The sequence below is a fragment of the Theobroma cacao genome, chromosome 7, assembly GCF_053813885.1.
Source record: "Theobroma cacao isolate CCN51 chromosome 7, ASM5381388v1, whole genome shotgun sequence".
In the NCBI taxonomy this organism is placed as follows: domain Eukaryota; kingdom Viridiplantae; phylum Streptophyta; class Magnoliopsida; order Malvales; family Malvaceae; genus Theobroma; species Theobroma cacao.
Window position 1 is genome coordinate 7935177 of NC_142645.1, and position 14187 is coordinate 7949363.

At 31.7% G+C, this 14187-nt stretch overlaps 2 pseudogenes; both read right to left on the reverse strand.

Annotated features, from left to right (window-relative positions):
- The window catches only part of LOC148761600 (receptor-like protein 6), a 97543-nt pseudogene that overhangs the window by 66405 nt on the left and 16951 nt on the right, over positions 1-14187 (reverse strand).
- On the reverse strand, positions 3-5587 carry LOC148761603 (receptor-like protein 6; annotated as a pseudogene).

Consider the following 14187-nt stretch of genomic DNA (forward strand, 5'->3'; position numbering starts at 1 on the left):
GATTACGGATTGGGAAGGAAAGAATTTTGCACGGGAAAAGGAAAGCAGGTGACTTTGTGTGGGGTCCACGTGTAGAATTGTGAAGAAAATTCAGAAAATCAATTAAAAATATTAAAATTAATATTAAAGCATTTGGAACATTTTTAATTGAGATTACGCATTGCTTTGACAGTGGGAGGCCACACAATCCCAAGTTACCACTACAAGAGTCACTCTCAAAAGTATCAAATTGCTTCCCATGGGGAATTGGTCCCACAAGATCATTTTGTGAAAGATTTAATACTTCGAGGAATGTCAGATTCGTCAATTGAGAAGGAATTCTGCCACCAAGCCTGTTTGACGAGAGATCTAACGATTCAAGTGCTATCATATTTCCAATTGATGGTGAGAAAGGACCAGTCAAGTTGTTGTTAGACAAATTGAGTCTTTGAAGTGAAATAAGTTCCCCGAATTCTTCAAGAATTTGTCCACAAAATAGATTATTCGAAAAGTCCATAAACCAACTCAATCTCCAATCTTTTCGTTGTTACATTCACTGAGTAATAGTCATTGCTCTCAAATTTTGGAAGAATATTGCTGGCAAGGGACGGGTGAGCTCATTATGAGAGAGATCAATTATTTGCAATGCAGAGAAGTTAGATGAAGCTAAGGAATTGGGCATGGGACCATGCAATCTATTACTTCGCAAAAGAAGAACTTGCAGATTTGGAAATGAAGCTAACCAATGGGGAAAGGTATCAGTGAACTTGTTGTTCCTTAAATTCAAAAGTTTCAAGGAACTACAATTAGCCAAAGACCGTGACAATAATCCTTCCAATTTATTGTCATTGAGGAGAAGAATTTCCAAGTTATTACCTCTAAAAGAATCAGGCATTTTGCCGTGAAAATTATTCATCTCCAAATTCATTACCATGAGAGAAGAGCTGAGATTTCCAAAACATTCTGGAATAGTTCCGCTCAGGTTATTTCTAGACAACTCAAGAATCAAAAGTGAACTCCAATTGCAAATCAAAAGAGGGATATTTCCGGTTAATTTATTCTTTGAAACGTAGAATGCAATCAAAGGTTGTGGTGGGTTTGGACTTTGATTTTTCAAGCAAGTTGATAGAATTGGACCTTGAAGCAAGTTGGATCGAAGGTCAAGAACGTCAAGATTCTTTCCTGGAAATTGTTCCAAAGTGGTCAAAAAGTTGTAAGAAAGGTTCAACGAATTCAAACTTTCCCACCCTTCTACTTCCCATTTTGAAATTCCACCACGAATCTTGTTATTGGAAAGATGTAAATTTACCAAATCTGATGTTCGAAAGAAACTTGGGAATTGTCTTATGCTACAAAAAGAGAATGACACAGTAGCAAGATAAGGAAAGGAATAGTTAACATCATTTTCGCTTGCGCTTAATGATAGTAAACTATTATTTGAAAGATCAAGATCCCTAAGATATTTGAGTTTTGCAAGCATTTTTGACTTGACAACAGCACTCAAGTTATGTGATGAAAGACAAAGACGTCCAAGGTTCACAAGATCAAAAAAAAAAAAAACTAGGTATTGGTCCATGAATGTCATTAGAACTCAAATCTATATCATAGACCGAATTAGGCTTCTGAATTTGGTCAATTTGACCAGCAAGTTTGTTATAGCTAAGATCTAAAGTTTGCAAAGATGGTAAAGTAAACAACCAAGATGGTACTCCACCACTTACAAGGTTACTAGACAACCAAAATGTTTCTAGCAATTGAAGCTCACTAACATGATTTGGTAGGGGACCTTCTAATCGATTAAATGACAAATCTAGATGGGTAAGTTGCGTGAGGTTGAACATGGTTGTTGGAAGTTGACCACTAAAATTACAGGAAGAAAATGAAAGAAAAAGTCAATTTATTAAGATTTCCAAAAACATCTAGAATCTGTCCTCCAAAATCATTTTGAGAAATATCTAGGAAGATGAGTTGAGTGAGATTTCCAAATGATGCAGGAATTGTGTCAAACTCTATTCTATAAAATAATTATGACGTCATTTACATACTCAATAGAATGTTTGCATATTTAGAAAGTTCGAGGATCAATTTAGAGTTAAACTGAAATTTTCACTATCCAGGGGTAAAATGGTCATTTGCCACTTGGGGACAAAATGGAAATTTTTAGAAAAGTTTTTTTGGCCCCATTTGACTTATTAGAGTATGATTTGAGGTTTAGAAGTGAAAAATTTTAATTTCGGTATAATTTGGAGTATAGGGGTGAAATGGTAATTTTATCACCTCGAGGGCAAATCGGTAAATTTTCACCCCCGACACTTGTCAAGACCAAGGGATTTTATTCATCATGGAAATGGATAAACATGAGAAATGTGTGGTGGAGAATTTAAAGAATTAAAAGTCAAATATTTAAAATTTGAACCAATAAGGAAATGCCATGTGTCATGTTTTTATTATTTTATTATTGTATTATTTCTTTATAAAAAGACAAAAAATCAGCCCGTTTCTCCCATAGTGATCAGCCAAACCAGAAGAGAGGAGAAACCAAGGAAGAACAAACACTAAGTGGGAAAAATCAAAGAGAAAGTGTTGAAATTTAAGGATTTGATCAAGCAAAGGTAAAATTTCTTTGATTTTGCTAGTGATTTACCTTACCCATGCATTTTTCCTCAATTTTCATGGTTAAATTACATGTTTTCATGATGAATTCATGGCTGGTCAAAATGGTTATGGAGAGAGAATGATCTTGGATTGGTTTGATTTTTAGGTATGTTAGTGTTTTTAGGTGATTAATGATGTGTAGCATGAAAACAAGTGAAGAAAACCACCAAAGGTTTGGTGCCCATCAATAGCTGAATTCTCTAAGTGAATAATGAGGAAGAATGGGATGTTATTCTAGGTGATTTGATTAAAAAATAATAGTTTTTGGTGTAGGAATTAATGAATTATAAAGAGAAAATTAAGTAGGAAAAATTACGAAAATAGTGCACCACAATGGCCGAAATTTTCAAGAAGAATTGTGAGGGTTGTTAGGCTAAATTTTAGATTATTGGAATTGTATTTAGTGAATTGAAATATTAGAAAAGAAATGGAGCAAGTTGGAGTGAAATTGGACACATTGGTCAATTTATCGGATGAAAAATCGATTTAGGTCAATACCGGGTCTAGATGGCTACCCGTGTATTTTTCATTTCATATCATGCATATATATCGAGCCTGAAATAGCTTATGACTGTTAGACACAATTTAATTGGAATATGTGTCATGGATTATGGCTAGGTGGTGAGCCATTGGATACGGGTAAAGGACTGTACCCGCGGACTGAAAATAGGAGTATATCTACTCCTAGAACTGTGAGTGGACAATTTATCGTCTTAAATATCTAGAGTAATTATATTTGTTTGATGTTTTTATTAAATGGTGAGTTTAAATTAGAAAATATTATGTTTTCCAATTAAAATGTTTTTTTAATAAAAATGAGATTTATACTGATTTTGAAATCAAATATTGTTTTGGAAAAATTGAGTATATGGAGACTGTGTTAAAATTTATGATTTTATATGTTATTGAAATTGTAGCTTATGACACTATGGTAGCATGATGGCTAAAATTTTAGGATTGGCATGAAATATATGAACAATTTTGCATTGATCTCGGTAGATTGGATTAAATTTTATTTGCCATATTATACTACTGAAAATTTTATGGGTCTAGTGGTATATTAAACGGTCACTGCAGTTGTGGAGGTTTTCGTAGACTGCCTATGAGAAGGGTACGGTAACCCAATTATATATTTACCTCCAGGGGGAGATGTTAGATGAAGTATCTCTCGAGATAAGATTTGAGTGCACCTCACGTTCGGGCCACCACGTGAGAGTGAGACTCAACCAACGCTAAGGAACGGCTGTGTGTTAGATGTGAAAACATGTTTATGGGTATGAGACATTTAACAGCCTTGGCGATCTTAGTGGGATACCTTGACGAAGGTACTTGCGAGAATGATTCTGATAGGGGCCAAGTTTAAGAAACTCATAAGCTAGGGAAATTTTGATGAAAAGAAATTGTTTGGTATAGATTGAAACGAATTTTGCGTTATGAACATTATTGAAATATAATGTTTTTATATTGTTTCCATCTACTCAACTTTAGATACTTTTGATGGTAATTGTTTACTTACTGGAATTATGTAATCATAATCTCACCCTCTTCCTATCCATTTTCAAGCTCAGGACAGTTTGTTGATAGTTGATTAAGACGAGAATTAATCTCGGACTTGCATTCTAGAAAGTAAGGGTTCGTAACCCTACACCTTCTTGGTCAGTTGAGGGCCCACGTGTCACTGTAAAAGTAATTTTATACTTCATTTATCTGATTTAAAGTATGTATGAACATATTTATCTTTTACACCATATTTTTGGTAGGTTTCGATATTTTTGAAGAAACATGACGAAAATGCCCCTATGAGTTAGAAAATAATATTTTATTGTTTTGATTTGAAACGACTTATGATTTCTTAAAATGCGAGATTTAATAATTGTCGCTCACCGGAGAGATGCGGAAGTTGATGCTAAGTCTTGCGGGATTTCGATCGGCATTCGGGATAATGAGTACCTATCGAGATGTCACGGTGATTGTCACGAGCTAGATGAGAGTTTTGGGTCGTGACAAATTGACCCTCTAAAATGGCAAGAGGAAAGGTCCAAGAACCCAAGGTCACTACTCAAGTTTGTCTTAGGGAAATCACCTGTGAGACTTTCATCATTCCAACTTAAATCTATGCGCTGGAGGTACGGAAGGCGAAAAATTTCACTTGGAAATTCCCCATGCGGTTCACAAAAACTGAGACTCAAACGTTCCAGAGATGAAACTCAGACTCAAACGTTCCAGAGATGAAGTCAAGTTCAAAAAGGAAGTGCAACATCAGACATATTTACAAAGTCAACGATAAGGTTTCTTAATTCAGTTAAGTTGCGTGCAAGCATGTCAAAACCTTGGCTATCAAATCTTAAGTAGCTATAGCTATAATAAGCATTATTGGAAAGATCGAGTGAAACCAATTTTGATAGGAGACTTATTTCATATGGGATTAAGTCAGAGAATGAATTATGGGAGAGATTAAGATGGGTTAAACTCACTAACTGATTAAATAACTCCGATGAGATAGAGCCATTGAAATCGTTGTGAGCAAGGTTGAGTCGTTGGAGTTCTTGAAGGTGGAAGAGGCTACTGTTTTCAGGGAGGGTGCCATAAAGGCAGCTTTGACTAAGGTCGATGCCAATGACATGACCCGTCAACACGTGGCAACTAACTGCACCCCATGAACAGCAATCCGTGCTTTCATTCCAAGAATTCATCCATAGGTAATAACCACAATCATCATACACAGAAATAGTGTTTTTGAATTCGAGCAAGGCAGCTCTCTGTGCTAGGAGGCATAAGTGAGCTGAAGGAAGAAAAGAGGAAGGGAAACTCAATGAAAAATGGACCTGGAAATGCAAGAGCGTTAAAAGCAGGCAAAGGATTTGGTACAACATCCTAATTACCTTTCCCATATTTTCTCGAGACAAAAGAAAAGTATGAAACAAGGGTCGTCGAAAAAGGGCAAGTTATGGAGGTGTACTTAAAAATGAGTTGTGGCTGAGGCAGGCGGAGGGACATAAAAATAGAAGAAGCGGTGGACAAGTGGAGACATCTGTTTTTCAAGTCAATCAACAAGTCTTTCTCCAAATATTTTAAGCTGTTTTCCATTAATGCAATTTGACGTCAAGTCTTCTCAAGTAGAAAAAATTTATTGATTGTGTTGAGAAATTTCAACAGCCCAAGGGTTAGGGCGTGGAATCAAAACTAAATTAATGGAATAAAAACGAAAAAGTGTTGGTGCCATGCTAGCATGAATTGAGCGCCGCTGAATCCTATCCCATTTGATGTCTATTTTTATTTTAAGGTCTAATGCCGTGTTTATTGAAAGAAAAAGTGTTGACTGGTTCCTATTGGAGGGCACACTTTGAAACTCAATCCCCTTCATATACTTGTTTTTTCTAAAGATTGGGCGTAGTCTTTACTCAGCAAAGTTAATTAATTATTACATGAACCCTTAGCCCACTTTAATTCCTTTTCTTACGTATGAAATATATATATATATATATATATATATATAATCTTTGATTATCTAATTCAATAATAAATATAAAAAGTGTAAAAAAGTACTACTTTGGGATCAATCCCAACCAGAGAACATTAATCTTCTCTCCCTCTGGGGTCGATCTGACAATGCAATAAAACATCATTATTTTATTGAATTATTTCAAAACATAGCATTATTCAACTATTCAATTTTAATCCATTTATTTATTATTCTATTTCTCAACAAACCATAATTGTCCATTTTTATTCAATTTTTTCATAGGATTACATCACCTATAATTATTTTTACTAAGATACTATAGTATTTAATATAATACCAAATAATTAAATCCATTAAAAAATATATTTTTTTCACATATGAAATTTCCCCCTTCTTTTAATTTTCACTTAACAAACTAATCAATATAACAATATGATGAGAAATGTGCTCGGATTCGACCTCATGCTCAAATATGAAAATATTCAATAAATTAATCATATAACGTAGCAGAATAATAAATTAGTATTTAATCAGAGAAACAGTTGAATCTCACATGATTAATGTTTGTGATTTTCATGTAATTTTCTAATTAATTATGAACATTAATAAGTTTAAGAGTTACATACCTTACTCCAGATATCGTAATCAATAGTCAATTAAATCAAAGTCTTTGCTTATTCACTTTTAGGATTTGTCAAATCTATAGCCACCTATGTGTTTGGCCTCTAATAGTAATTCATACAATGACCGAATAAGACCTTCTCAAAGGTAAGATTTTTACTTGTGCTAGCAAGTTTTGTTTCTAAAACAAAGAGACCAAAATTCTTGCCGAATCTTATTTTTTTTAGACAAAGAAAACTATTTTTTTTCTTATTTTATGAAACGACTGAGAAATGGTTGGAGGTTTAGAGTTTTAGTTTGCTAATATAACATATTTATACAGCTAAATTAAGTTGTAGCCCTAAATATCATAGTTGTATTTTAATTTAATTAAGTTTTTGTGAACTTAATTAATTTTCCACTTTATTTTGATCTTTTCAATTAAGTCTAACTTAATTAATTATCTTTATTTAATCTCAATCATGTCACTTAATATGTGTGACCCATTAAGCTTCTAACATAGTGGCAATAAATTTAAATCCTAGTCAAATATTAATTTGATAATTGATTTATATTTATAGATCATGGCGACATCTAGCAATACATCATGACCACCCATATATTAAGAGAGTCAATTAAAGAATTTGACAAAGCTCTTCAGTGATAAGCCTCTTAGTGCAATACGATCCTTCCATCAAATATCTTAGATATGTCATAAAGCATGGCTCAATGTTTACTTATAACATTCCATATTAGTTCTCATAATTAATTCATAACTAACTTCATGAATTTGGGAAACTAATTTTTCTCAAATTCATCATGCCTTGGTCAAATACTTTATACAAGTTAATCAAGAATTGAAAACAAGTGAGATACATCCCCTCGTATCACTTGGAGTGATGAATCCTATCTCGAGTATTCATTCACCTTCACATGCTTCATGACATACCCAAAAACACTGTTTAAGCATCTAGTCACCTCAAGACCCATAGAGATGAAATCAAAATATGTCATTCTCCATACAAAATAACCTAGTGTCTCAAGTTTAAGGACTAGTTGCACAACTATCATGTGAGAACATATTCCATAAACAATTGAGTGAAATACCAAATGGAATTCTCATAACAGGTCATGCTCAGTGAACTTGTTCTTTAACAAGCACCCACATGTTATCCTCAAGTATCCCATATTATTTAATATATGAGACCGATTGCTTACTTTCCAAGTAAGGAGGCTTAACATGTACCAGTCTTTAAGCATTGTCAATACCTTGTCTTGACAATACAATGACCATGAACAATTTTAGGAATATGGCTTTGATGCATAGTGATCTCATAATTGTAACAAATTTACAATTTTCTTACAAGGCCTTTATGTTGCATGGGTTTCATCCAATTAGTACTTAATAACTCCTTATTATTGAATTAACATGAAAGATAACCTCTATCACATATAATTATGCGATTAAGTATAAATTAAATGACAATCTATATTCCTTGACCAATCCAATTGACTCAAGGGTATATACCAACAAAATGAATAAATAAAAAGAGTTAATTTTTATGGTGTCGTGGTTAAAAATTATGAAGATGGAAAACCTTTTGAAGATGGTGTTGATGAAAAATATTTTTTACTATATGATCTAAACAATATAAAATATTTTTGGCAGTTTATCCTTGATTTGACAATTTTAGACACAACACAAGAAGACATGGAGTTAATCATATTTGAGTTTAGTTTTATCGTGTTTCTTGTCGTAATCTTGTCAATACAATTAAAACATTTAAACTCATTTAATTAATTGTATTAATCATGTTATTATGTCTAACCTTTATAAGTGGACATGTTTATCAACCTACTTAATTTAGTAGTAAGAAACTATTTTATTAGGATAATGGATTTTATGGATTGTATTTATGTAGAATTTCATTTTATTTGATGATATTATTATCTTATTTTAATTTTTTATGATTATTGATTTTAAATTTGAATAATAAAATTATATTTAAATTATAGGTCTTTAATTTAATCGTATATTAATCTTGTTACGTGTTAAAAATTGAATCGTATTAATTATTTTATAGTGTTTTTAATTATGTTGTGTCATATAAAACTTAAAACTCGACACGTTTAATAAACGTGTTAACCGTACCAAGTCATGTTATATGTTTATTATATGTATATGTATATGTGTTTCAAATCCTAACACTGATTAGTTAATCATATTGTATTCATATTTACGCATAAAATTGTTAATATTCTATATTTACATAATACAATTAAACTACAGAAATATGAATTATCAAGTCCAATATATCTTAACAAATTATTTTTTAATCATGTCATGACATATAAAACTTAAAACTCGACACGATTAATAAATTTGCTAATTATGTCGAGTCATAGTACACGATTATTATACGTATTCGTAAATGTGTTTTAGATACTAATATTGATTAGTTAATCGTGTCGTATTCGTATTTACTTATAAAATTGTTAATATTCTATAATATAATTAAGATACAGAGACACGAATTGTCAAATCCAATTTATCTAAAAAAATTATTTTTCGATTACCAAATGAACTTTAATTACTTTCCACATGAAACTGACAAATATGCTAAGAAAAACCAATCTAATGATTTATAGATTGTTATTGATATGTGACTCATGCTAATAGTAATTTTTGAGCATTCAAACCAAGAGGAAGAAATGAAGATAGTGACAGAAGATGAGGAGGGGGAATTCAGAAAGGAAATTAAACAAGAAGGGCAAATTACCTTGTTAGAAAGAAAAGGCATGAAGCGTTGTATGCATACATGTTAAAATCGTACCATATAGACTTGTCTACATAGACTCTTAACCTGAGCTAGTTAAGGGTCATTGTATGGCTTTTGGGAGTGAAGAGTGAAGACTACGCCAACTCTTTATTTTTCTTGAATGACGTATAATTAAGGGTTCAATGTGTGCCCTTAAATGCTGACTGTAAATAAAAATGTAATTAAGTATTTAATTCAATGATAGATATATAAACAGTAAACACAGTAAAGAGAGAAATGCACAGAGCCTATTGGTGTAAGTATGAGATTAATGCATCAAATTGAAAACGAAAAGCCAAGTATAACAGCGTTTGTATAGGAGTAGAAAATGTCAACCACTGCCCGACCCCTCAAAAGTGAGTTAGAATGAGGTTGATGCTAATAGTGTCCAATACAACATATACTTTCATTTATAAAGTGTAAAATATATAAATACAACATTTTCTTAATAGAAAACAAGCACAATTATTTATTTTGTGATGATGAATGTTGATGTAGAACATTATTTTACACAACCTGAAGAACTAAAAATGAGGAACATAAGGAGAGTCCAATGATGATCCAAACCGGTAAGTTGGCTGAGGGACAAGTGAGGGAGTTGAACTTAAAAATCAGTTGTGGTTGAGGCTGAGGGAGATGAGAAGTGAACTACGTATTGGAGAAGTGGGGACATGAAAGTGTTAGAATGGAAAGCATGAAGGTCGTTGAATCCTATCCCATTAGAGACGTTAGTAGGATTTGCATATTTTTCTTGAATTCTCATTTGATGTTACTTGGATAATGTTCAAGCAAGAACATGAGTGCAAGGGATGTCATTATGCAAGAATATATATAAACTTTACTTTTATCAATTGATTGAAGTAACTTTTAAATATGGAAATATATATAAGCACTTAATTATATTGAGCCAAATACTCAATATGCATACACTATTTTCTTATTTTAACGATCTGTTAAAGTGGACTTTAAGACAAAGAGATGATAATTGAAGTAAACATTTAATTTTTATTCCTTTTTATTAACAGAAAATTAAAGTAAACTTCATAATTTACTTATAAAACTTTTTAAAAAATTAAAAATAAAAAATCAGATAATTTAATTGAAATTCTCCCTAAAAGGCCCCCATTTGTTGGAGTTTTTCAGTTTTACGTCTAAGATTAATCCAAAGTTTTATGTTCAATTTTCATACCATAAAAACGCAGCCTCAAAATCATTTTCTTTTGTACTATTTAACTAACATGAGGTGCTAAAAAACTTAAAAATTCATTGAGTAACTCAAAATTGAATCTATCAAATTGGGTCAAGCCAGTGGCCCACCCGACCCATGGATAGGTCTAATGCCGTGTTTATAGAAAGGAAACACATGAATCGCATCGACTGTTGTGGTTCCTATTTGAAGACACATTCAAATTCAATCCCTTTCATACAGTTGTTTCTCAGTAGATTGGACGTAGTCTTCACTCAACAAAGTTAATTAATTGTTAAATAAACCCTTAGCTCACGTTAATCCCGTTTCTTACGTATGAAAATATATATATATATATATATATATGTAATTTTTGAATAATTAATTCAATAATAAGGGTCAAATCTCTACTTCAACACTTTCATCCTTATTCTTTCCGTGCATAACAAAAAATTATTAAATAGATCATTTTTATTATGTCATCCATAAATTTGATAAATTATGATACAAAATATGAATTCATGCATGCTCAAATGACAACTTTTGATTACTTATTACATCAAACTGAAATATATATGTGATCAGGAGAACCTATCTAATAATTTAATTTAACGATGCTTATTGATGTCTGACTGATACTGATGTAATTTTTAAGCATTGAAACCAAGAGGAAGAAATGAAAAGGGAAATAGTGACAAAAGATGAAGAAGGGCAATTCATAAAGGAATATCAAACAAGATAGGCAAAGTGCCGTGTTACAAAGGAAAGGCTTGAAGCGTGTTGACTGTTGTATGCAAGCATACATGTTAAAATCGAACCGTAAATACTTTGTCCGCATTGACCCTTAACTTGAGCAAAGGGTCATTGTATAGCCTTTGGAGAGTGAAGAGTGGACACCACGCCCAGTCTTTTGAGAAAAACCTGTTCTTGAATGACTTTTAAATAGGTGATGCAATGTTTGCCCTTCAATGTATTTAAGTATTTAATTTAATAATAAATATATAAAAAAGAAACACAGTAAAGAGAGAAATGCACAAGCCTAGTGGTGTAAGTATGAGATTACTGCATCAAATTGAAAATGGAAGGCCAAGTATAACACTCTATGTGTAGGAGTAGAAAATGTCAACCCCAGCCCCACCCATCAACAGTGAGTTAGAATAAGGCTGATGCTAATGCACCCAACACAACATATACTTTCATTCATGAAGTGTTAAATATATAAATACAACATTTTCTTAATATAATACAAGCACAATTATTTATTTTTTGATGATGAATGTTGATGTAGAACATTGTTTTCAGTTTAATTCATAATTGCATTTTGATGGATTATTTCTAAAAAATAAAAATAAATTGTGATGCCATGAAGACCCAATTTGGTTTGAAATTATTGTAATTATGCTTTTGATTATTTTGGGTAGAAAGAAAATTGTTGAAGCAAAGGGAGATCAGTAGAACCTCGCACAGTTAGCTTGTTTTGAAACTGTATATGTATGTCTCTTTAAATAAATTAAATGTGTTCTTTCATTATTTTCTACATAAGAAAATATATTAGAGCAAGTGTATGATTATTTTTATTTTGATTTTTTGTGTGACGAATATTAATTTATGAATTTAAAATCAATTTTTTTTATTATATTCTAATATTTTAAAAACTATCAATTAAGATAATCAATATCAAAACTATGCTAACATATTATAATAAATTATATATTAGTTGCTACAATCAGTACATCAATCAACAATCCAGTAACAATCAACTAAAATTTCAAGAGAAGAATCAGAAAACAAATGTTCCAGAAAGAACAATTCAGAAGCAAGACTGATCTATAGATCCAAATGCACAATCTACTGACGAATGAAGGAGAAATAAAAAACATATAACAAGAAAAGAAGAGTATAAGAATTCAATTGCAAAACCTCAACTATGATTGGAAGAAGTTCTGCAATCCAGAGTCCCATTTCATACTGTCCGCTCTTATACCATGTTGAAAGATGCAGAAGAATCGAGAGCAAAGTTTGTGTGAAAGGGAAAATTTCTTATTCACTCTTACTGAAAATTCCAGAGCTAAAGCAGCATATGCGGAGGCTATGTTTAGTCTGTCATGAAGAGAGGGAAAGCTTGGTGCAGTTAGTTTTCTAACTAACCATCAACTCTTTAACGACAGATAAAAACAGTAAAAGTAAAAATCCTCTTGTTGTAAAGAGAGTTAAAGTTACTGTCACACGTGTCCATCTTCTTTACTAATCAGATCACGTGTCTTTCACATATGCCGCACACTTTTCTCATTTTAGCTACTCCATTGCTGCAGCTAGTTTATGGGAAGCTTCCCGCAGACATCTCAAGCCGCCATGTTTTCTTCCTAGACCCTGTTCTGGCGTCAGGTTTGAGAACATAAACTTGCCATTGAGATCATAAGTTTATGTTGGAGAACATAAACATAAACTTACCATTCTCCATGACTTCTCACCAAAATTAACTGTGAAAATTTAATAATTTTTAATTATTGGGATTGTTTCTGTTGACAATTTAGATTAGAATAACAGTTAAAAGAAATCCAAAAAATCTCAAATCTTTTTTTTAATTAAACAAACAAAAAATAAAAAGATCATTATAAAAAAAAAGTAGTTATTATCTTTTTACAAAAAAATAATTTAAAATTTAACACAATTAACTTCTTTGAGAACTGAAGTTAAACACAAAGCTTTATGTAACAAAAAATAAGCTCATGTAAAAAAAAAATCATACCACAAGAGATTTATATGAAATTTACCCAAAGAAAAAGCATAAATCATATTAACTATTATGGTTCCTATTTGATAACACATAAATTCAATCCCTTTCATGTTGTTTGTTTCTCAAAAAATTGGACGTATTCTTCACTCAACAAAGTTAATTAACCCTTAACTCATGTTAATCCCTTTTCTTCCGTATGAAAAAAAAAAATATATATATATATATATATATAATTTTTAAATACTCAATTCAATAATAAGTGGATATACATATTAATCAAAGAGTTAAATTTTTCATCAATTCAAAAAATAATGAACTTGTGAATGACAATTCAGACTCCCATTTCGCTGCAAGTTGCCAACAGCAAGTGGACCTCTGGCCCCTGGTCACGGGGTCGACCACAATTTTCAGTACTTCAAGTCTTCAACGTCTTGCTCGTAGCAACAAAGCGATGACTCAAACATGCTTTTATTTGGTGTCCCCATTTGAGAGTTGAGACTTATTAGCTGTATTACAGGCAAATGGCCAATACATTCTTATTTTAAAATACTTTATCTATATTTAATTTTTTATCTAATTTTATCAACTAATTTGGTAATTTTTTAGCTAATGACACCAACTCAGAGAGCAGTTTTGTCTAGTATATACACGCTAAGATGAACTCTTTTGGTCTAAGCCCATAGTTGAACAGCAAAAATAAGCATGTGGCAAGGATGACAATCAAAAATTATAAAAAGGCTTACTAAAT